Source organism: Ambystoma mexicanum, chromosome 9 (genome assembly GCF_040938575.1).
Source record: "Ambystoma mexicanum isolate Mex_15411 chromosome 9, UKY_AmexF1_1, whole genome shotgun sequence".
NCBI lineage: Eukaryota > Metazoa > Chordata > Amphibia > Caudata > Ambystomatidae > Ambystoma > Ambystoma mexicanum.
This window is the reverse complement of record NC_090931.1, coordinates 1,126,972,844-1,126,995,775: the sequence shown is the minus strand read 5'-3', so window position 1 is coordinate 1,126,995,775 and position 22,932 is coordinate 1,126,972,844.

Sequence of the window (22,932 nt, the reverse complement as noted above, 5' to 3'; positions counted from 1 at the left end):
AGCCTGGAGGCAGTTGAAAATCCTTGCCCTGTTGTATTAGTTCAGTGAAGAGTACTGTCGATTTCATGGATGCCACATATCCACTTTGAAGTGGAATTTTGGTGGCTCTCTCCACCTGAGTGTTGTCCTGGGGTAGTTCACCCAGGCCGCGTCCAAAATGACAGTAGCCTGAAAATGGGACCCCAAAGAGCCAAATGCCACATTCAGTTGTGTCAGGGCAGTCTTGACCGCAGATTTGGCAAAAAGGGTATTTAAAAAGCTTCTTACATCTCGCTTTCTCAGACTTTTAGTTGGCATATTTTTTGTTTTCTTCTGCATTGAAAGGGGCCCCTAGGGGTCCCTCACGTCTATGCAAACAAGGCAAGTCACCACACACGATAGATACGCCAGACACAAGGTTGTATTCCCAAAGCTAGGGATTATTGCAAAGCAAATAGTCTCAGTTGGCCAACTCGGTCTCACGCCCCCGACGTCTATCTCTAGACCTTGAGGGATGCAAGAGAGTGAATTACGTGCATCAATTACATATATACAAAATGCATATCATACAAGCAGCTAGGACATGTTTAACACCCCCCTTTATTGGGTTTCTTTGAACTTGGTGTGATGATGGACACTTTCGACAATTATGACACTTATGACACCTTCAAATATCTATTCTAATAACAATATGCAATTTTGCAAGTGCGGAGGCATCTTTTAGTTGTTGAACAGAACACAGTGCTTCTGTTCTTGGACGCGAGCTACATACGGGGGAAGAGTCACATTCCAGACCTTGCTATCTATGAGGTGCTTTTTGTGTCCTGGGAGCCGATATGCTCTACAGGGCTCGGTAAAGGGGGGCCGTAAGAAAAGCATCATTCAAGCCTTTAGCTGCTTTATTCTAACATATTCTACCATATAACGAGACTGGCTGGCAGCTGTGAAATGATTAAATGCCCTGCGGCTCTGCTTCAAGGCAACATTCGGGAGGGAGCCGGGCATTCCTTCCTGGCGCTGCCTACGTTGTGTTTCAACAAACTCTTATTAGCCTCGAGGCCCTGCGGCCTTGTCCTTTCACATTCAGACAACAATATTAACAGTCGAGCAGTGTAAGCAGAAAATGTGCTGCGAAGCAATAAGAACAGAAAGCAATGAGCAATTGTTAGAACACAAAATGGCGATCCTTGTTACATCAAAATGGCGTTCATTGGTAAACTCGGAAACCTGTAGTTCTATCGTATCGTGCATGAGTCGGTTGGCCCACGGCCACCAAAATACGTTTGCCGTCAATCATGAGAGGTATCCATTTTTCTAGACTGACAAACCCTCCTTTGGCTGTATGCTAAACGTCTCATTCATTTATTGTATCCTCCTCTGATGACGACAAGTTTAAAGCACTTATTTCTGAGTTTTGCATGCTACTATAAGCATCATCATTTTCATTAATATCTATAGCCATTAATTCTTTCACTGTTTTCATTTCATTTGTGTCTCTGTCATAACGGCCATACGTTTGTTTTCTTCTTGTTATCATATGCATACATCCCTTCGTACATCCCTCAGTTACCTCAGTGCAAACTAACGGTAGGCAGTGTATGCAACAACAGCACGTTATGAATATTCCAAACACCACAACTAATATCGAGATCAACTTCCATCCCCAGGAACGCAGTATTCCCCAAAACCAGGACTCTATTCCCCAGCCCCCTTCACCAGTAGGGAGTTCGGAGCTTATGACATGCATTTTCTTTATTGCTTCAAAAATAGTAGGGGAATAGTTATCTACAAATACACAGCAAGCTGATCCCACAATCTTGCAAATTCCCCCACGATCAACCAGGATCACTGTAAAGGACCGGTAGGGGGTGTCTGTACTTCTGCTCTCTATATGGTAGAAGAGAGGCACAGAAGACCCCAGCCAAGATTGTCTATTACGCTAGCAATGGACGAGCAATCAAGGCCTAGCTTCTCAGGAGGTGATGCAGGCTGGTTCTTAAGTACAGTGTAGTCCCCAAGCCCCCACAAAGGAATGTCCACACACTGTATTGGTTAGAACACAGTCTTTATATAATCAATATTCAAGGTTATGTACACTTATCAAAATAACTCACTTTGTATTTAGGAAAATCAACAATGGCATATATATACAATTCTAAAGTGGTACCACCCTTTGTATTAAATCTCATTAAAGTGTATCAACAATACTGTAACAATGTCACACAGATCAATAGAGAGAAGCCAGCAATAGAGAGAGGAGAGAAATAAGATGGTTGAGCAATAGGCAGAGTACTGGCCCCTACCACTAGACACAGTTCTGTGTGGAGATCCCCCCACCTGGGCAACCTGTAAAATAAAGATATAGCACAAGCCCACTCCATATATTGTTCTGCAAGTCTTATTCCCTCCTATAATGTTTTTACCCCCCCAATGTACCTGGTGGAGTCGAGTTCTTCGAAGAGGCGTCGACAGATCCTTCTTGAGCGACCCCCTTTCAAGCGGGAGTCACGGATCGTCGAGAGGCGTTGAGAAGCGTCGAGGAACTCGGCGTTCGGTGTCGGGGAATCGACGGCCCTTCTTGAATGCCTTCCCTTTCAAGCGGGAGACACGGGGCGTCGAACGTCCGACAACAAACAGGGTAGAACGGCGTCGATGAGGCGGCAGCTTCGTCCGAGCGGTGCTCGTCGGCGTCGGAGCGTCGGCGTCCTGCAAGGCAGAGGCGTGCGGGGCACCTCAGTGACAATAGTTCTGGACCGCAAAGATTGTGGAGACGGAGGCCCAGCAAGGGCGTCGAGTCGTTCGAGTCTTTGTGGTCTTCGGGTGGCGGGAAACCCACCAGTAGGTTTCTCCTCGGCGCGTTGGTCATCCTCGACTTTCTCCGGCAGGATAAAGCGGTCGACGGTGCGGACGAGGGAGTCCTTCGATTCAAATGTTCTTAGGCAAGGAGCAGACGGCTCCGGTCGTCGGCGGCACAGCGTCAAGTGGTTCCCATGGCTGGGCAACACAACTTCGACGGGCCTCCAGCGGTTACACAAACCTGTGAACCCTGGTCGACGGCAATGGACTTCGACAGCGGCGATGTCCGGGTGCTTCACTTCGATCTCCTCGGCAGTCCCGTCTCGGGTCGGCAGCCTTTTGAGTGTCTGACTTCTAGGGCGCTTCTGCGAAGATGGAGCGGTGCTCGATGGTCCCTCGGAGCACGGGAAGAGGGCGCCTTACCAGGTCCTCTCTCGGGTCAGTCTTCGACAATTTCGGCAGCCTTCGGATCGGTCGAAGCAAATGCAACAGCAAGTCTTCTTCTTCCAGCTGGACGTCGAGGATCAGCAGTTCCAGTTACTCTTAGAGTGGAGACTCAACTCCAGAACGCTTCTGAACGCTTCTGAACAATTACCAGTGGTGAGAGGTCCCCAGATATACTATTCTGTCTCTCATCCACACTGCTGGCACACACTCAGCAGCCAATCATACAGAAGGGCATTCATGCAGTCAGTCAGCCAATCAGGCACACAGTGCATTCAGGCCACACTCCTCCCTTTCAGACACTCACAACAAGGAATGTGGATTGGGACAAGTACCCAGCCATTCAACACTACACACTGCATTCAGGCCAGTTTCAGGCAGGGCTGTCTCAGTCTTTGTCTCTCATGCCAGAAACCAGACAACCACAACAAGGAGTGTATATTGGTCACACACTCCATTCACCCAGGTCCCACCCACAGGAGGTACCCACAACATACAGTCACTGGGAAGGCTCCAGTCAGTCTAGCTGGGCCTTCACAACAACACCATATATGGAACTTCCACCCAACAGCCAGTCAGGGGGAAGGGACAGAGTCAGGGCTTCCCAGGACTTTGATATGATATGATATGATATGATATGGTATTTGTAACGCGCCTATACACAAGTGTTTCAAGGCGCGACGAGGCAGGGAGGGAGGGAAACAAGGGGAAGACGGACAAACGATCCTACTAGGCCAGGTGTCATTCAGATCGTGCAAGTGCAGAGGTAAGGGGAAAAGGAGAAAGTGCAGGGGGAGGAGGTGGGGGGAAAAGTGCAGTACAAGGTAAGTGGCGTAATAAAATAATAAATGATAATAAATAAAAAGGGCCAGCTGGTGGCAAGTGCGAGGTAAGTGCAGAGCAAGTGCTGGGTAGGGGGCTGTAGGGATACAGTGACAGTCCCACAGTGCAGGGGGAGCCAGGGGGGCAGTGCAAGTGGAGAGTGGCTGGGCCCTGCACCGAGGTCGCTGAGAGTGGCCCAGATGCAGGTTAAGTGTAGAATTTAGTGGGGAGTTAAGCAGGTTTAGCAGGGGAGAGGGAGAGAGAAGGCAGAAGCGAAGAGGAAGGTTTTGAGGTGCTTCCGGAACCGGAGATGGTTCTCCTCAAGTTTCAGGGAGGCAGGCAGGCTGTTCCAGAGGGAGGCCCCTGCTGCGGAGAGAGATCTACCCCCAGCACGTTGCTTCGAGAAGCGGCTGACCATGAGGGAGTTAGAGATGGATGAGCGAAGGGCTCGTGAAGGAAGATATTTAGGAAGAGAGAGTTGAAGGTATTTAGGCCCCAGGCCCCAGAAGGCCTTGTGGACAATGCAGAGGGTTTTGAACTTAATCCTCGCAGCCACTGGGAGCCAGTGAAGAGATTTCAGTCCTGGAGAGATACGGTCCCTAGGCTTGAGGCCAAGGACAAGTCTCGCAGTTCTGTTCTGGATAAGTTGCAGAGGGCGGAGAGTGGAGGCAGGGAGATTGAGATAGAGGCTGTTACAGTAGTCCAGCCTTGAGAGAACCAGGGCTCGGGAGACAGTGAGCTTCTGGGGGAAGGAGAGGAAGGGAAGAATACCTCTGAGGAGGTGCAGCTGGTAGTGTGATTTCTTAGAGACATCAGATATAAAACAAGGGAAAACAAGGTAACAGGCAATAGAAAGCAAGAGGCCACAGGGGCCATCTTGTTTAATATCAGGAATCAACTGATCCCAATGGCAGGGCCTGGGTATCCCAAAATGGAGGACACCCAGAGCACCTGTCAAATTCAGCATGGAGCTGCCACCAGCCCATACCCTGCTCTGTGGGCCACCCACAGGTGCCCAAAAACATACACTAGGGGCATAGGATTGTACCCCTACCCATGGGTGCCATAAGGGTATCCCATGGGTCTTTTCACCAAACCAAAAGAGAGAGCTGCACTGCCAGGAGTCCCACATGGATTCCTGGGCAGAAAACACGACGGAACAAACGATAAAAAGCATTAAAGGACAAGGAATCAGAGGCCCTGTCCCTCTGATGCATTTCCAGCATCACAATCACATCGAGAGCCATTCTATTTTGCAGTGTCATTAACCTAAATCCTTTTTCTTCCAGCGTCATGTTAAATAGTATATCTGTCGTTGTGTTTATGGTATCTTTCAGTATTCTGGCCAGCTGCCTTATGTTATAGGAGTTCACTATCTGGGACAAGAATGGAATAAATGATTTTGCTACGTCAGTCGCTATCAAAACATCTTTGCTACTCCTTTTGGTTCTAGAGCTGGATAGTCTGGCCATGTCTGCTGTTTCTAAGAGGAACACTCCTGGGAACAGTAGACCTAGGTAACATGTACCTCCCCAGTTTCTGGGCAACCAAGGATATGCCTTCTCTCCACATATAAAATAAACTGGATCTCCCACATATACTGGTTCTATTTCCCATTTTAATACCACTGTATTCATGCATCCAGTAAATGATCTGACTGAATAGGAGCCTTTCTTTTTTAGACAAAAAGGTACAGTTCTCGGGTTATAATTCACCGTGTAAGAAGGGGGAACTGCATCTTTGTTCCTGTCTGTTCTTACACGAAACGTCATCACAGATGTTTTAACTGGTGGGGACAATCTATCTTGTCTATTTTGTCATGTTATTTTTCGCTTACTTTTCCTCGTAGGTTCTGGGGTCATCACTTGTGCTTTATGGAATATGGAACAACCCACAGGCCTCATAATTATTTCCTCAAACTCATTCATGTTTGTTCTGTCTAATTGACCCGTACCACTCTTATTCCATTTTCCATAGAACATTGCACTCAAAGATGCACTACATGCAGAACTTAATGGTAATGGCTGTACATACCAACCTATTCCTTTCTCAGCATGCTGCGGTAAATGGGCACATACACAGCAATTTGTTTTCTTTAGAATTGCATGTGTCATATTCATAATCAATAACAGCGTATTGTTCCCATACCCTTCCCGGTGTCTTTCTTCCATTGGGGACAAGGTATAAGTAATCACCTGAACCAGGCTTTCAGTAGTGGATATATAAACTATTGGTAAAAACATTCCCAATGGGTGCATTGATTCCACATACCATAATACTAAGGCTGTCGTTATTGGTGCTACCACACTCATGAAGCACATGATTTTTGTCAGTGCCAGCATACAATTCTTTTTACCATGCGCTTTCCTGAAGCTTACAGTCTTTACAATCAACTTATTCTCAGCAGTGGTGCAAGTGGAGTCTGAAACCGGTCCCGACATATTTCTCATCGTCCTTCTTCTTCCTTATTAGAGTTCGTCGTGGATATCTCTCTTCGTTGCACTTGCTCTGATGTCAATAAGTTCAACGGAATTGCCACAGTTCAGTTCTGCCAGTCCTTTATAGCCTGAATGTACTTATTTGTTTTTCAGCAAGATCACTTGTCCTTTCTCATACTGCTCAGAGGATTTTTGATCAGTTATCTATTGCCTTAGTACCATATGCGTCCAGCTTGTCCGCTCTGGTTCCAGACACATGTACTTTTTATGATCGCACCGAGGAGCCACGAGTCTTGAATTGTTCAACTTGCACAATTCTCACGCTTCTCTCCTCTACACCTCTAGTTCCTTCTTCGTCCATGAGCGGAACCAGAGGTTGACATAGGCACCAAAGAACTGTGGATCACTTTGTCTTTCGAGGCCGTAAATCATATTGCCTCACTCCTGGTATTGTGTGATCCGTGAACAGTGCCGGTGCACTTCCAGATCCAGGTTCAAAGTCAGCCTGTGGCGGTACTGTAGGTGCTGCTGTGCGCCGCGCCAGTGATGCAGATTCGGTCTTTGGCATGCTGGCAAGTGCTGGTGGGCGCCAAAGGGGTACACGTTTAGTGTCTGTCGGTATTTGCAACGCAGATTTTGTGTCAGCCAACAGTGATGTATATTCTGTTGGGCAACGTTGGGGCACTCTTTGCCCTTCCCCCTTCTTGGCAATCGTTTCAGGTTTTGTTTCGAGTTTCACTTCTCGCTCAGGCAGATTTGGTGGCAGCTTACTGGCAACAGTTTCTTTAGTTCCTGGGACCGCTGTCTCTTTCCGGTCGTCTGGGTCAGGCAAGTCTTTCAGCGAAGTTGGAATCTTTTTGGCATGGGTGGCATGGATCCACGACTTCCATCCATCCAACCGTATCACCGTTTGCGTTGCCAAGAGTACTTGATAGGGGCCGCGCCACCTTGGTGCTAACGATGATTTTCTTTCAAATATTTTTAGCAGCACCCAGTCGCCTGGCTCCAGCGCGTGCCCCGGACCGGTGTATCTCACTGGTAGAGCCTCCTGCACCTGCTGATGAATCAAATGCAATTTCTGCATTACAAGGCCACAATAAGTGCTAAGCACAGGATGTTCTACCTCGCTAAGTCGTTTTGGCTGAGGTTCGCACCAAACATTTGCTGGCCTCCCCATTACGATTTCGTACGGGGAGAGCCCAGTTCTAGCCTGTACAGACGTACGCATGCATAATAGCGCTATTGGTAATGCATCCACAACTCAACTTGCTTCCTGCACATATCTTGCTTATTTTTGACTTGAGGATCCCGTTGTGCCTCTCCAAAAGACCGGCCGAACTCAGATGCCTTGAACTATGAAATCTCTTATCAATCTGAAGACCCGCACATATCTGTAACACCACTGTGCCCACAAAATGTGGACCATTATCTGACCATAGGACACGGGCAAGCCAAAATGGGAAACATTTTCTTTAAGCATTACTTTTGCCGTGCTTATTGCTGTGCAATCTTTTAAGGGATATGCCTCCACCCACTTGCTGAATGCATAGATCACCACTAAGACATATTTCAAGTTTTGGCATCTCTCCATCTCTATAAAATCAAAATGGATTACCTCAAAAGGCATAGAGGGCGGGCCAAAACTGCCTATTGGAGTCACTGTTCCCTTACCTACATTGTGTTGTAAACACGTGATACAGTTCCACACCAACCTCTCTGCATTCTTCTTTATGTTTACATTCTGCCATACCGTAGATAGGAGCTGTATTATCTTTTTCGCACAGATGTGAGTAGGGCTGTGGGCCATTGTGACCATTGCAGTCACATAAGAATTTGGCAACATCCAGTTTCTAGTTCCCTTGTCCACCCAACAACCCTCCAGATCTAACTCAGCAGAGCCCTTTTCCCACCCTTGTATTTCATCGGGCGTGGCTTCGGCCTGCATTTCTTTGACAGTGGCAATTCCATCTTCTATCACACAGGGTACTTCCTCGGTCTGGACTGTCATCATCTTAGTATTTAAATCAGTGGCAGTTTGTTTCGCAATTCTGTCTGCAAACGCGTTTCCCTCTTCTACTTTGCATGTTACCTTTTTATGTGCCTCGCATTTCACTATTGCTAGGTGCTTTGGAAACGTGAGTGCAGATAGTAATCGTACAATCAAAGGGCCATGTGGAATTCTGGCACCATGTGATGTCAAGAAACCTCTCTCAGCCCAGAGTCGACCAAAGTTATGAACCACCCCAAAAGCATACTTAATATCAGTATATATATTCACATTCAGATTTTCAGAAATCTCGCAGGCTCTGGTCAATGCTATTATCTCTGCAGCTTGTGCCGAGTTGTAGGGGATTCTTTTGCTTTCTACAACGCTCTCTAGGGTAGTGATAGCATAGGTGGCAGTTGTCGTGCCATCAGGTAATTTAAAACAAGAGCCGTCACAAAATAACTCTCCATCTGGCTCTTTCTGTGGGGTATCACTTAAATCAACTCTCCCCTTCGTTTCTTCCCCAGTGACCATTAAGCAATCATGGGGAGGTGATTCGTTGTCACCAATTTCTTTTATGGGTAGTGGCATTAATTCTGCAGGATTCAAAGCTCTACACCTCATAATTTGGATATGGGGCGCGAACAAGATAATCTCATATGTTGTCAATCTAGCAGAGGTGAGGTGTTGCGTCTGTGTCCTATTTAATAGAACGTCTGTGGCACCATCAGAATTAAAGTATGCCCCAATACCATTCCTTCCGTTTGTTTCACTGACGCAGCAACCGCCGCAATAGATTGCAAACATTGTGGTAGTGCGCGCGCTACAGTGTCCAGCGCAGGAGAGAAATAGCCGCACGTCCTATTTCTTCCACCTTGTTCCTGTGTCAAAACCGCCAATGCATATCTTTCACTTTCACACACAAACAGTTTAAAAACCTTTTCATAATTTGGTGTGCCCAAAACTGGAGCAGAACATAAGGCAGTTTTCAATTGATCAAACGCTTTCTGACATTCCTCATTCCACTGTAAAGGCATACCCACATCCTTTCTAGTCAAATTCATCATCGGTTTCACAATTAACGCAAAATTACCGATCCATTGTCGGCAATTCGAAGCCATGCCTATTATGGCTCTGACTCCTTTCTGTGTCTTTGGAATAGGCATACAAGAAATACTTTCTATACGTTCTGGCGTTAGCCTTCTCCCCTCTTTCGAAAGTAGGTAGCCCAAATAAGCTACCTCCTTTCGATTATATTGAAACTTCTTCAAACTAGCCTCATGGCCATGTGCCGCTAGGTGTGACAGTAGTAATACAGTGCTTTCTTTACAAATCTCTTCTGTGTCAGCAGCTAACAACAGATCATCTATGTATTGCAAGAGTACGCAACCCACTGGTAATTATAGCATGTCTAGCTGCTCTTTTAACGCTCTACTGTAAATACTCGGACTTTCCGTGTATCCTTGCGGAATCCGCGTAAATGTAAATGATTGTCCTCCTAATGTGAACGCGAACAAATATCTGCTGTCCTTGTCCACCGGAATGCTAAAGAACACATTTTTTAGATCTACTACACTAAAGTATTCTGCTGAGACAGGTATCATTGTCAATATTGTAGTGACATCTGAGACTAAATGAAATTGTGGATCTACTACTTTGTTTAGTGCGCGCAAATCAATTATGAAACGATATGGTACTTCATTGCCTCCTTTTTTATAAACTGGAAGAATCGGGCTGTTGCATGTACTGCCTGCAATTTCTTCAATCACCCCTAATTTCACCAAATCTGTAACAATACTCTTCAATCCTTTCTCACCTTCAGCCGAAATTCTGTACTGGGGAATTTGCGGTAGTGTAACACCCTCTTTCAAAAGGATCTTTATTGGCTCTATTTTCAAGCATCCTACATCGTTGTCATGCATTGCCCATATACAGGTTGGCACTTTACTTAGTTCTCCTGGTAAAGTTTCAGACATTCATTCTGACACAGGGGGATCCTGTGGCCAAATCGTCAGGAACACCCCGACTGCCGTGCAATGTATAACGTAACCTAACTTTTTCAACAAATGTAATCCCAACAGGTTCTCCCCACAATTTTCTGTTAAAAGGAAAGGACAATGTTCAGTGAATGGTCCTATAGTAACTGGGACTGGTTGGGACACTGGGTTTATGACTGGTGTACCTGCGAACCCTACGGAAACATTCTTTTGCCCTGATAGTGGTATATCCGGAACCAAGTGATGGTCTATTGAACACTTTTGCGCTCCTGTATCTACAAGGAAGCGGTGCTCCGCATTACCGACTCTCATTTCTATGTAGGGTCCTCTCTGATTCATGGGAATAGACACTGGCTCCGACCCCTGTCCTGGGCTGTCCTATTGGGGAAATAACACATCGTCCGATGTGTAATAATTACTATTACTGTAGTACGTATTTGGCTGTGTATCGAAAACTTTCCCACTCTTCCCTCTATTTCCCCCACTCTGGTTTCCATACTGTTGGTTTTGCTGACCCTGACTCCGGTTAGGAGCATTTTGGTTTTGGGCTTGGTTTTGATTACCTCCATTATGTTGGTGCTTTTGCATACTATTCCTATTTGGTCCATTCGCTCCTTGGTGCCCTCTGTGCTGTCTTCTCTGACCAGACCCATTTCTATTCTGCAGATGTGGACATTGCACTCGCCAGTGTCCTTCCTCCTTACAGTACGCAAACTGATTTGGTACCAATGGCCCCCATGCATATTGGAATTACTCCTTCCTTGTGCATTCCCTCTCCCTCTATTATGTCCTGCTACTTGCTGTAGTAGCACCCATGTTTTCAGATTTACCCTATCCTTCTCCTCTTTTTCTTTCTCCGCAGTCACTCTGTTCTCATAATATTGGGCCATGTGTAATACTTTGCCCAGCGTTTTTGCTTGCCATGCACTCTCTGATGTCATTATTAGGTTCTGGATTGGAAGTTTTAACCCCCTCACATATTTGTCAACAAATAACCTCTTTCCCGCTTCCGAGCTCACATCCTGCCCACTGAAGTCTGTAAATAAAACTATTAAAATAATCTGTAGCTAACTCATCTTTGCCTTGTACACATGCAGTCAATTTGTCCCATTGAATTCTTTTCTCTGGGACAATTTCTTTTAATTTCTGTACTATGCGTGCTGGCAATGCTACCAGGTTCGCTCCCAGTGTTCCTCCAACCGCTTTATTCCTGTCTTCTATTACCAAATCCACCCATGTGGCGCCAAAGGTTGTTACGTCATCCACCTTTCTTATTTGCTTCCATATGTCTGTTGGCAGGAGATCACTGGGAATATCAGGTCTATGTCACCCATGGTAAGCACGGATGATTGCAGGCAGGACTCTACTTCCTTGTAAAACCCTGCAGGATTCTTTCTTATATCAGGAATCGTCTGTTTTATGTTGTTCACCTCCTGTCTGGAAAAGGGGACATTCACATATTGGGCGGTATAATGGGCTGGTGTTACCTGCGCCGTTACGGTCCCTGCTGCAGGAATCTCTACTTTGGGCACAAAGGTAGGTGGGACCTCTCTCATAGGAAATGCCGCACTCACTGTTCCTCCCCTTCTCTCATGTGCAACAATATTCCCAGATCAAGCGATAGGGCTGTTTCTCCTGTCCCTCGCTCTAGTTCTCTCTTATATACTGCCATTATTTCGGGTGGGCTGGCCTTATAGTTTTTTATATCTTTGTCTAATAAATGTTCAGCCATCGACTGCAGTGCTTTTCTTTTCATGGGCATGGAATATTCATCAAATATCTCATGTATCTCCATTGTGGGGATACTGGGATCCGACATCCATCTAAACGCTTCTCGTATACATACTTTCAACTTGTCGTCCCTCTGTACTGACGACATTGAATGTCGTCGTTGTATATACGGCTCTACAGCTTCCTTCCTATGTCTCCCGATATCCTTACCCCTGTACCCAGGTGCAGTAAACATTTCAGCATAATCATTATCTAATTCATTTTTAAGTTCAAAAAGTCCATATACATGTTCTCTCACTTCTTCATCCCTCTCTCCACAGCGTGCTAATGCATTCAAATCTAACAATCGCAGCGGTGGTAATTTCCCAATTAACTGTTTCCATCTCTCCACCAAATATTCACCCATACATTCCAACACTACCTGTCTTTCGTTGCTTCTTCGGAAGCCATATATCAAAGCCAATGTTGTCGTCCCATCATTCCCGTCTATGTACATTTCTGCCTGTTGCTGTAATTCCACCTTCCTTTCTTTGCTGAACACACTGCGAGTTACTCTTGTGCATTTACTTTGTTCTGTCCTGCCTCTCGACCCTTTCGTTTCTATTTCACCCCCGGGAGGGACGGACGGTACCGAGTCTTTATCTAAGGCGCGAGGTGCGGATGGGACACCAGAAGCGGAGAGTGTCTGCTGTGGGCCTGGTTGGCTAATAGGAAGTGTTACGTGCGCGGTTTGTGGCTGTGGGAGGGCTTGAGCTACATAAGGGAGAGTTTGAGCTTCGGGCGGGGTTTGGGCAATAGTTACTGACGTGTTTGGCCTCGCCTCTGATCTTGAGCCTTGTTTTGTATGGATCAATATGTTTTCTATCAATTCATCTGCTATGTGCAATTCTCGTTGTGGGTATATTTTTTTCTATATTCAACTGGTCACGTCTACCTGACCTCCTTAGACTCTCAGTCCACTCCTCCTCCTCTTTTTCCTCCGCTACTTCACCTTTCGATTTATGCCTGCGCGCATGCTTCGCTCTACTTCTAAGTCGGATTAATGCTTCCCTTCTCTAGTCCTTAACTTTATCAAATGCTGCAGGACGCGCTTTCTTTCTTATCAACACCCTTTCCAGGTTATCTATTCTCGCTATCTCAAAACTACCATTAATCGGCCACTGATGGTCTTGTTGCTTTCTGGTTTGCCTATGCCAAGTCTCACAGAATATTATTGCACCCACTCCATACTTCACATACATCTCATATGCCGGCGTTCCCCCAGGTAGTGCAATTTGGCCATCTTCCAAAGATTGTCTACCACAGCGGAAAAACCCTGCTAGGGTGGACAATACCCCAGGCATGTTTCAACCTTCCCCCTGGTTAATCAACCTTACCTAGGGTGTTTGATTTTGCAAAGTCAACTCTCAACCAATATCAGGATTACTTTGAATTGGGGAATGACTCACCTGATAAATCAATTTGTCCTTCAGGACACAAGTCGTCTGTATACTGACGCAACCAATGATGTCGTGTCTGCGTTTCTTTGCTCCGCCTCGTTTCGGGACCCTCGCCTCCTTGTTCTGTAGCCGGGTATGTCGATCAGGGATCAGATGTGTGCAGATCTGCAAAGGAATCTCTCATCTCTTCTACGGGGTGCCCGAACACCTCTTGATCCCGGCTCGATCGCCCCGTCCTCGCCGATCTCCGCCTTTACTCAATTACAACGTATACGATGGAACAATTGGGGGAGGGTCCCTATTTGGGCGCCATCTTGAAAGGGGCCCCTAGGGGTCCCTCACGTCTATGGAAACAAGGCAAGTCACCACACACGATAGATATGCCAGACACGAGGTTGTATTCCCAAAGCTAGGGTTTTTTGCAAAGCAAATAGTCTCAATTGGCCAACTCGGTCTCACGCCCCGCGACGTGTATCTCTAGACCTCGAGGGATGCAAGAGAGTGAATTACGTACATCAGTTACATATATACAAAATGCATATCATACAATCAGCTATGACATGTTTAACACCCCCCTTTATTGGGTTTCTTTGAACTTGGTGTGATGTTGGACACTTTCGACAATTATGACACATATGACACCTTCAAATATCTATTCTAATAACAATATGCAATTTTGCAAGTGCAGAGGCATCTTTTAGTTGTTGAACAGAACACAGTGCTTCTGTTCTTGGAAGCGAGCTACATACGGGGGAAGAGTCACATTCCAGACCTTGCTATCTATGAGGTGCTAGTCATGTCCTGGGAGCCGATACGCTCTACAGGGCTCGGTAAAGGGGGCCATAAGAAGAGCATAATTCAAGCCTTTAGCTGCTTTATTCTAACATATTCTACCATATAACGAGACTGGCTGGCAGCTGTGAAATGATTAAATGCCCTGCGGCTCTGTTTCAAGACTACAATCGGGAGGGATCCGGGCATTCCTTCCCAGTACTACCTACATTGTGTTTCAACAAACTCTTATTAGCCTCGCGGCCCTGCGGCCTTGTCCTTTCACATTCAGACAAAAATATTAACAGTCGAGCAGTGTAAGCAGAAAATGTGCTGCGAAGCAATGAGAACAGAAAGCAATGAGCAATTGTTAGAACACAAAATGGCGATCCTTTTTACATCAAAATGGCAGTCATTGGTAAACTCGGAAACCTGTACTTCTATCGAATCGTGCATGAGATGGTTGGCCCACGGCCACCAAAATACGTTTGCCGTCAATCATGAGAGGTATCGATTTTTCTAGACTGACAGCATGACCCCACTAGTTTTTTTTTTTTTAGGGGGGGTGCAATGTCGCTGAAAGAACCGGATTCCTCACTAGGGCCATGGCCAAGATTTCTTCAACCGAGTATTCTGAGGAGACTTCATGGACTGCGCATTCCAATATTTCAGGATACATTGCTGGTAGAATAGTCCACCTTCTCTGCTCTAAAGGTGCCTCAGCTGGCGGATCCAAGTCTGATGCAATTTCAGACAGCTGCCCTTCTGCGGGGGGCTGACTGGGTGGAAGCTGAGGATTGATATGTGTAGCTGGTACCGACATCGTTGTACTTGAACATCTGTGTCCATTTGCTCAATCAGGGCTGGAAGCTCAGATGGCAACAGAACTGGCCATGGAGCTGTTGTAATAGAATCATGTGGGCTATGCTTATGTGCAAAGAGAAAGTCACGGGCCATGTGCCCATTGTGATGTTGAAATTCAGAACACTCTTGCATATCCAGCACGGTATCATAGATCCATCAAAACATGGGCTGATATGGGCTGTCCCCTTCACTACAGATGAATTTGCCGGCTCGAAGAGTAACACTGTCGCCGCCCCGGGCTTCTTGATTGTTGGTATCTCAGGATGTGGTGATGAGTGGATGTCCAGAATTGACGCTCTAATTTTACTTGTTGTGCACATAGGCATAGTTAGCTCATCCGATAACAGAAAGAATGAAGTAATCAGAGCTGTGCATTGTTTTTGCTCTTTGTGTCTTTTTTTAAACAAGGTGACAGAGGCTTGGGAAGAGCCTCCAGACCTGCAGTTTCAGCTGCCCACCGCTAGAGGGAAAGAGTTAGGGCAGCCAGCATTTTGGCGTCTGTAACTGGAGTAGTGGGCTGAAGGATTGACAGTCCCCCGCTCCTCAGATCATACATCATGAGATTTCCCTTTTAATGTTAAGCAGATATTAGGACTCAGCGACAACAGGGTATTCTCAGCAGCCTTTTATTGTGTAGCTTATGTCCCAGAAGGTGTGTTCAGCAGGTGGTCAGAGTTTGGGTGTGTGCCCCACTGCCTAACTCCCAACACCTAACTCACTGCGACCACAACAGGCGCGCTCTGTGCCGGTGTGAGCTTTTTAAAGTAAAAGTCCTCCTCCAATAGACAAGGACAACAGACTGCAGCACTCCTGATGTTGCAGGGACAGCTCCAAGAAAGCTGTAGGTAATGGGTAACACCTAACACACTGTGAGCACACCAGAGGTGTTATTCATATGCAGATGACACCCAAATTCTGGTCCATTTGGACCTTGCGACGCAGCACACGGCATCTCACTGTCAGTCTTGTTTGTTGGCAGTCATCACTTGGATGAGCGACAATTTGCTTCTCTTGAACAGCAATACATCTGAGGTCTTGGTTGTTGGCCCAGTCTCAAGCTCTGCCTTATGGACTATGGAATTCCGCCCCCCCCCCCACCACTCCCGTAGTCCTCTGCCAAAACCTGTGTAGGTTGTCAAGAACTTTGGTATTAAGCTTTCATCCTCTCTGTCTTTTGAACTTCAGGTTAGCGTAGTCTGCCGATCTATCTATTTTAAGGAAAAAGTTCTTCACAAAGTTGTCCCTTACCTTTCAACTCACTTGCACTCTGTGGGGATTTCTGCTATGGTGTCAGGTTCTTTGGACTATTGTATTGCTCTGTATCTTGCCCAGCCTCTCAATCTGTTTTATCACCTACAGGTTCTGCAGAATACAGCTGCTAGAATGGCAACTGGAGCTTCTTTTCAGGCGTCCACCCCCTACGCCCCTCTTGCCTCATTCCACTGGCTTCCCATGGCAAAACGGGTAGACTTTAAAGCAATGTGTATGGTGCACCTGGCCTTCTATTGCTCTGGCCCTGAGTACATTCAGGAAAAATGTCTCGCTTATGTTCCCTCTTGTTCTGGTTCAGATCCCTTGCTTTCACTGCTCGAGATCAGGGGGTAGTGCTTTTTCTGTTGTGGCTGTTATGCTGTTATGTTGTGGCTGTTATGCTGTTATGCTATGGAATTCTCTTCCACTGGCCCTGAGTGCTACACAAGAACACTTTCTTATTTTTCGTCGCGCTTTCAAGACTTATCTTTTCTAGCCCTCTCTTTTTGGAGCAGTGCAAAGTGTATTTTTGCAGTGCAAAGTGACATACACATTGCACTGTTCCATGAATCAGGGCAGTGCACCAGTGACAAGTCACTTTGCACCATGCAAAAAATTCCATGAATCAGGCCCAATGTGTACTGTCTCTCTTTCACAGAACATCCGTTCAATGAAAATGTGTAAAGTTGCTCCTTCACAACAAACTATTACTCTGAAGAAGAAAAATTGCTACCTTCTACATACATGCTGCACTCGTACCATAGAGTATTATTTGAGCCAAGTTGAGCAGCTCAAACTGTTATGCACCTGTGTGGGTTATCGACCGATGGAAGGGACATTGTATGACAGGTCCTTTCCAAGATGACAGCTGGCTTGACTAGTAGATTCGTACATATTCCATGTATTCTACAGAATGACAGACAGACAGACCCGGTGCAGTATCATGCATGTCTCAAAAGCTCTGTAAAGCTTTGCAGAGATAGTGCATTTTCATTCCTGACTCTAGTATGTTTCCCCAGGCAAAGCTTAGATTCTGGTCCTTGCTGCTAATGCTGCCTAGCTTCCAAAACTCTGACTTCATTGTTTCTTCCTTTCCATTCCACTTTCCACTTCAACCATGGCATTGAGATTCCCATGCTGCTCAATTATCTACTTCCAGTTCTTGTCAGTCTCTGTTCTGCTGTTCTGTGCCTGCTAATACTACCCAGTACTTCTAGGGGCTTTTTTATAGCCTCGTCCATGCCTTTGGTGACCCTGATTGGATATCCTGTTATGATATGGCCTTTATAACGTGCCTATACACAAATGTTCCCAGCTACTCAGTGTATACCCTTGTGTTTGATCATTCGTTCACCTCCTGGACCTCTCAATTAATGTCAATCCTCCTCTGGCCTGCTCCTGAGACTTCTCTGCAAGACATGTCCACCAGTCCTTTGCTGAACACCAAGTCTTGGAAAAGATTTATTTTCCATGACCACCCATTGAGCCACTATAATAACAGTCACTTAACAGGGCAGTGTCTGAAAGGGACATGTCATTCACTGCCTCATTTAAGAGGATCAAGAAGCCAGGTGAAAGACCAGTCACTGACACAAATTCCAGTTCAAATGTTTCACAAAATATTGAGCTACATATACAAGTTTATTGGATGGATTGAGACGATTTGAGCCCCCATTGTTTAAGTAGGCGCGAATCTGACTTAAACTGGTTTGCACATCCATAGTTTTAACAATCTTACCTGCTTTCACCTCCTCCCAGTGATCCTTTGGGGGTTTCAATATTTCCAGTCTGGGATAATGAAGTGTCACCTGTACTTCTTTCCATTTGCCTGATAGCTGTTGTGTTGTTCTTCACTTCTTTGGTTGTATACTGTTCTAGGGGTTGCATGCCACTGACATTCATATCTGGATGATAACTGAAAAGAGGCTAGGGGCCACCAAGCTGCCTTCTACTGGTCTTTGGCTGTTTAGCTGGTTTAGAGGTAGATTCTTCAAGTCGTAGTCTATAGTATGCCTTACTGAGGCCCAGCTCACTCATCTGGCTAGTCTTCTCACACCTATGCGCTGGTCATGTTCCTTGGGGACACTCTTCTATGCCATATCTCCTATAATACTGTACTGTTTCTTGACTGGACACCTCTCACTGCTTCAGAGCCTCGCTGTGTATTTGTATTGCCCACCATTCATTCCACTGGTCCACCAGGTATATTGCATACATGGAACACCTCCCCTTTCTGGCTCAGGGACTTCTTAGGCTATTTCCTGTCTCCACCTGATTCAACAATGTCTGTCTTTACGACATCCCAGACTTTAACTGAGTCCTCAGGATGATGTCTCTCCACTGTCTCCTCTTCCCTGTCTCTCACAGCCATTTCATTCTGCTCACATACTATCTTATACTTCTGATATTTTACCATCACCTCCTGCTGATCGTTCACCACACATTCTGATATGTCTCCTGCTGTCTCATCACATCATCCTGATCTTGTTGCCTAACCAGCTCATCCCCACTTTTAACCTTCTTCTGCCTTCTTCTGATAACTTTGTACTCCTTCTGATATGTTACCCCCCTTCCTGGTATTTAACCATCTGATCCTAATATCTCACCACCTCATCCTTATGTGTCCCCTTCTCCCCTCTCCTCCCAACTCATTCTGTGGTCTCTCTACCATCTCCTGATTTATCTTCACTTCCTCCTCATGTTTACCTTCTTCTTCCTCCTGGCACTTCTCTTCCTCTCCCTTCTTTGCCTTCACCTCCTCCTTCAAGTGATATTTTCAATCTCTGGCTCTTTCTCTCCAAGATACCAGCTCTCCTCTACTGAAAGTCACATATCCTCTCATTCGCCAGGATAGCCTCTTCCGCCCTACCTCCTTGCCTCCACAATGCTCCTTCTTCAGATGTATTCTCTCTCCAGGATTCCACAATGTTCTTCAATTTCTATCTTCTTCAAAACATTCTGGCCCCTCTTCCCAGACCTTCTCCCCTTAAAGTCTCACGCATGAGAGATGGATAATTGTTGAATACATGTTATTGTATTATTTGAAATAGCAGGCAATCTTTGTATCTCTTCATGGGTTCCTATTCCTCCTTTCACATCTCTATGAACTGAACTGATACCTGGGGCCAGCACCATCTTGGATTTGGTATTCACACCTGGGTGCTATCAGTTCTATGGAGCAGAGCTGCTTCGCAAGTGTTCTGAGTTTGCGAGTCCTGCCACTTGCAAACATGGTTTCCTGTGTGTGGTTCGTTTTAATACTGTCCTATTGCATGTGTGTCACTGAGGCATCTACTTTGGTCTACAACAATAGCCCTAGCAGTGCTAAACAATGTTCATGTTCATGGTGTATGTTATATGGGGCATCTTAGTCTTTCCACCGCTAATTGAACAAGTACAGATGACCCCACTGATTTTTGGGATGGCAGTAGTGCAGCAGATGGTCATCACTACTCAGATGGCATGTGTCAACCATCAAGTCTGCAGTGGGCCCATTGAATTCTCGTGAAGGTACTTATGCATATAGCGATCCAGACTGGCGGAAGAGTGTGTCCCACATCTGCTAAAGATTTTCCACTCTACAAAAACTTGGCTTTCCCCGACTTGAACTGGTCTGAGGAGTAGTGGAGATTGATTGTACACTGTCCAAAAAACCTCTTTGTAGTCAAGCACAGGGATGTTGATCTCTGACCTTTGGCTCTCTCTTTCTTTAGGCAAAATCTCCCTAAGTAACGCATCATTCAGGCACACCCAGTGGGCGTCCTCTTGAAAGGCTGCAGCAATAACCAAACCTGTTTCCAATGTTTGACATGGTTCAGGTTTCAAGCAGGAAGTATTTAACTGCCAGCCCTGGCTATTTCAATAATCAGCTGCTGCATAGCTCCGTTTCAGCATAGAGAGTTTCAACGCAGTTTTCAGCTTGTTGTAAGGCAGCTGGTGACTGGAGGTTTCCTATCATATTCTGGGCACGGCAGGAGTGGTTAAAGTAGGCACAGCCATTCTGGCCCACTCTTGCCAATTTACTTAGAACACGATATTTTCAACTTGGAGTCCTCAATTGTGGATCAATGTACCCATGGGCATTCTTACTCTCAAATTTAGAAAAACGTTAAAAAATAATTCGTTTTTGACCAAGCAAGAGAAAACAAAGAGGGTAATTCATAGGATTTCGCAGAAAAGTGTCGCAAGCGGCTGGCGCAGAGTGTCCGCGTGCGATTGTCTGCGCCAGGCACGTGCGCTAAAACCGATTTCCGCGCACAGCGTATTCATGGATTTTAGGCTCCCAAACCAGCCGTGGCGCAGAGTATCGCAGCGACCCTGCAGCAGCGCCAGTAACGCCCCCAAGAACGCCCTCGCGCAAGGAAAAGCCATCAAAATCGCTAAATCATCGCAAAGGGCTGCGCTAACCCTGGACCAGTTTACAGGGCTGCCAAACAAGGAACGCAAAGCGGGTAACGTGCATATCAGGGGTACGCGTGAAGTTATACACGCGATTAGCCAGGGTGCCAGGGTACGTGTATTTCAGGGGTGCGCGGGAAGTTCAACACGCGATAGTCCAGGGAACGTGTATTACAGGGGTACGCGGGAAGTTCAACACGCGATAGTCCAGGGAACGTGAATTACAGGGGTACGCGGGAAGTTCAACACGCGATTGTCCAGGGAACGTGTATTACAGGGGTACGCGGGAAGTTCAACACGCGATTGTCCAGGGAACGTGTATTACAGGGGTACGCGGGAAGTCTTACATGCGATTAGCCAGGGCACGTGTAATACAGGGGTACGCGGGAATTATCACACGCGATTTGGCAGGGTACGTGAATTACAGGGGTGCGTGGGAATTATCACACGCCATTTTGCTGGGTACGTGTATTACAGGGGTGCGTGGGAATTATCACACGCGATTAGGCTGGGTGGGTCCTCACAGGTGTTCCCTGTACACCCTCCATGGCCCCTGCAGGCAGCCCACAAAACAGGGGACTACCCTGCACACCTGCTCATGTTCCCCTGCACCCCCACCCCCCCAGCCACCAGGGGCACCCACCACCAGGCCCCCACCCATGTCTCCTACCACCCCCACCCCCCAGCAGTGCAGGGGCAGCCTCCACCAGGCCCCCACTTATGCCCGACTCATGTCTCCCACCACCCCCACCCCCCAGCACTGTGGGGCACCTGCCAGCAGGCCCCAACCCATGTCACCCACCACCCCCACCCCCCAGCAGTGCAGGGGCATCCTCCACCAGGCCCACACTCATGTCCCCTATCAGTCCCACCCCCCCCGCCACCAGGGGCACCCTCCACCAGGCCCCCACTCATGTCTCCCACGTGCTACGTGTATTTCAGGGGTGCGCGGGAAGTTCCACTCGCGAATAGCCTGGGCGCGTGTATTTCAGGGGTGCGCGGGAAGTTCCACCCGCGAATAGCCTGGGCGCATGCATTTCAGGGGTGCGCGGGAAGTTTTACAAGCGACTTCAGCAGGGTACGTGTATTTCAGGGGTGCGCGGGAATTCTCACACGCGATTTGGCTTGGTACGTGTATTACAGGGGTGCGTGGGAAGTTACACACGCGATTAGGCTGGGTGGGTCCTCACAGGTGTTCCCTGCACACCCTCCACGGCCCCTGCAGGCAGCCCACAAAACAGGGGGCTACCCTGCACACCTGCTCATGTCACCCACCACCCCCACCCCCCACCATCCAGGGGCACCCTCCACCAGGGCCCCACTCATGTCTCCCACCACCCCCACCCCCCAGTCACCAGGGGCAGCCTCCACCAGGCCCCCACTCATGTCTCCCACCACCCCCACCCCCCAGCAGTGCAGGGGCACCCTCCACCAGGCCCCCACTCATGTCCCCTATCACCCCCACCCCCCCAGTCACCAGGGGCACCCTCCACCAGGCCGCCACTCATGTCTCCCACCACCCCCACCCCCCCAGTCACCGGGGGCAGCCTCCACCAGGCCCCCACTCATGACTCCCACCACCCCCACCCCCCAGCAGTGCAGGGGCAGCCTCCACCAGGCCCCCACCCATGTCTCCCACCACCCCCACCCCCCAGCAGTGCAGGGGCAGCCTCCACCAGGCCCCCACTCATGTCCCCTATCACCCCCACCCCCCCAGTCACCAGGGGCACCCTCCACCAGGCCCCCACTCATGTCGCCCACCACCCCCCCAGTCACCAGGGGCACCCTCCACCAGGCCCCCACTCATGTCTCCCACCACCCCCACCCCCCCAGTCACCAGGGGCACCCTCCACCAGGCCCCCACTCATGTCTCCCACCACCCCCACCCCCGAGCAGTGCAGGGGCAGCCTCCACCAGGCCCCCACTCATGTCTCCCACCACCCCCACCCCCCAGTCACCAGGGGCACCCTCCACCAGGCCCCCACTCATGTCTCCCACCACCCCCACCCCCCCAG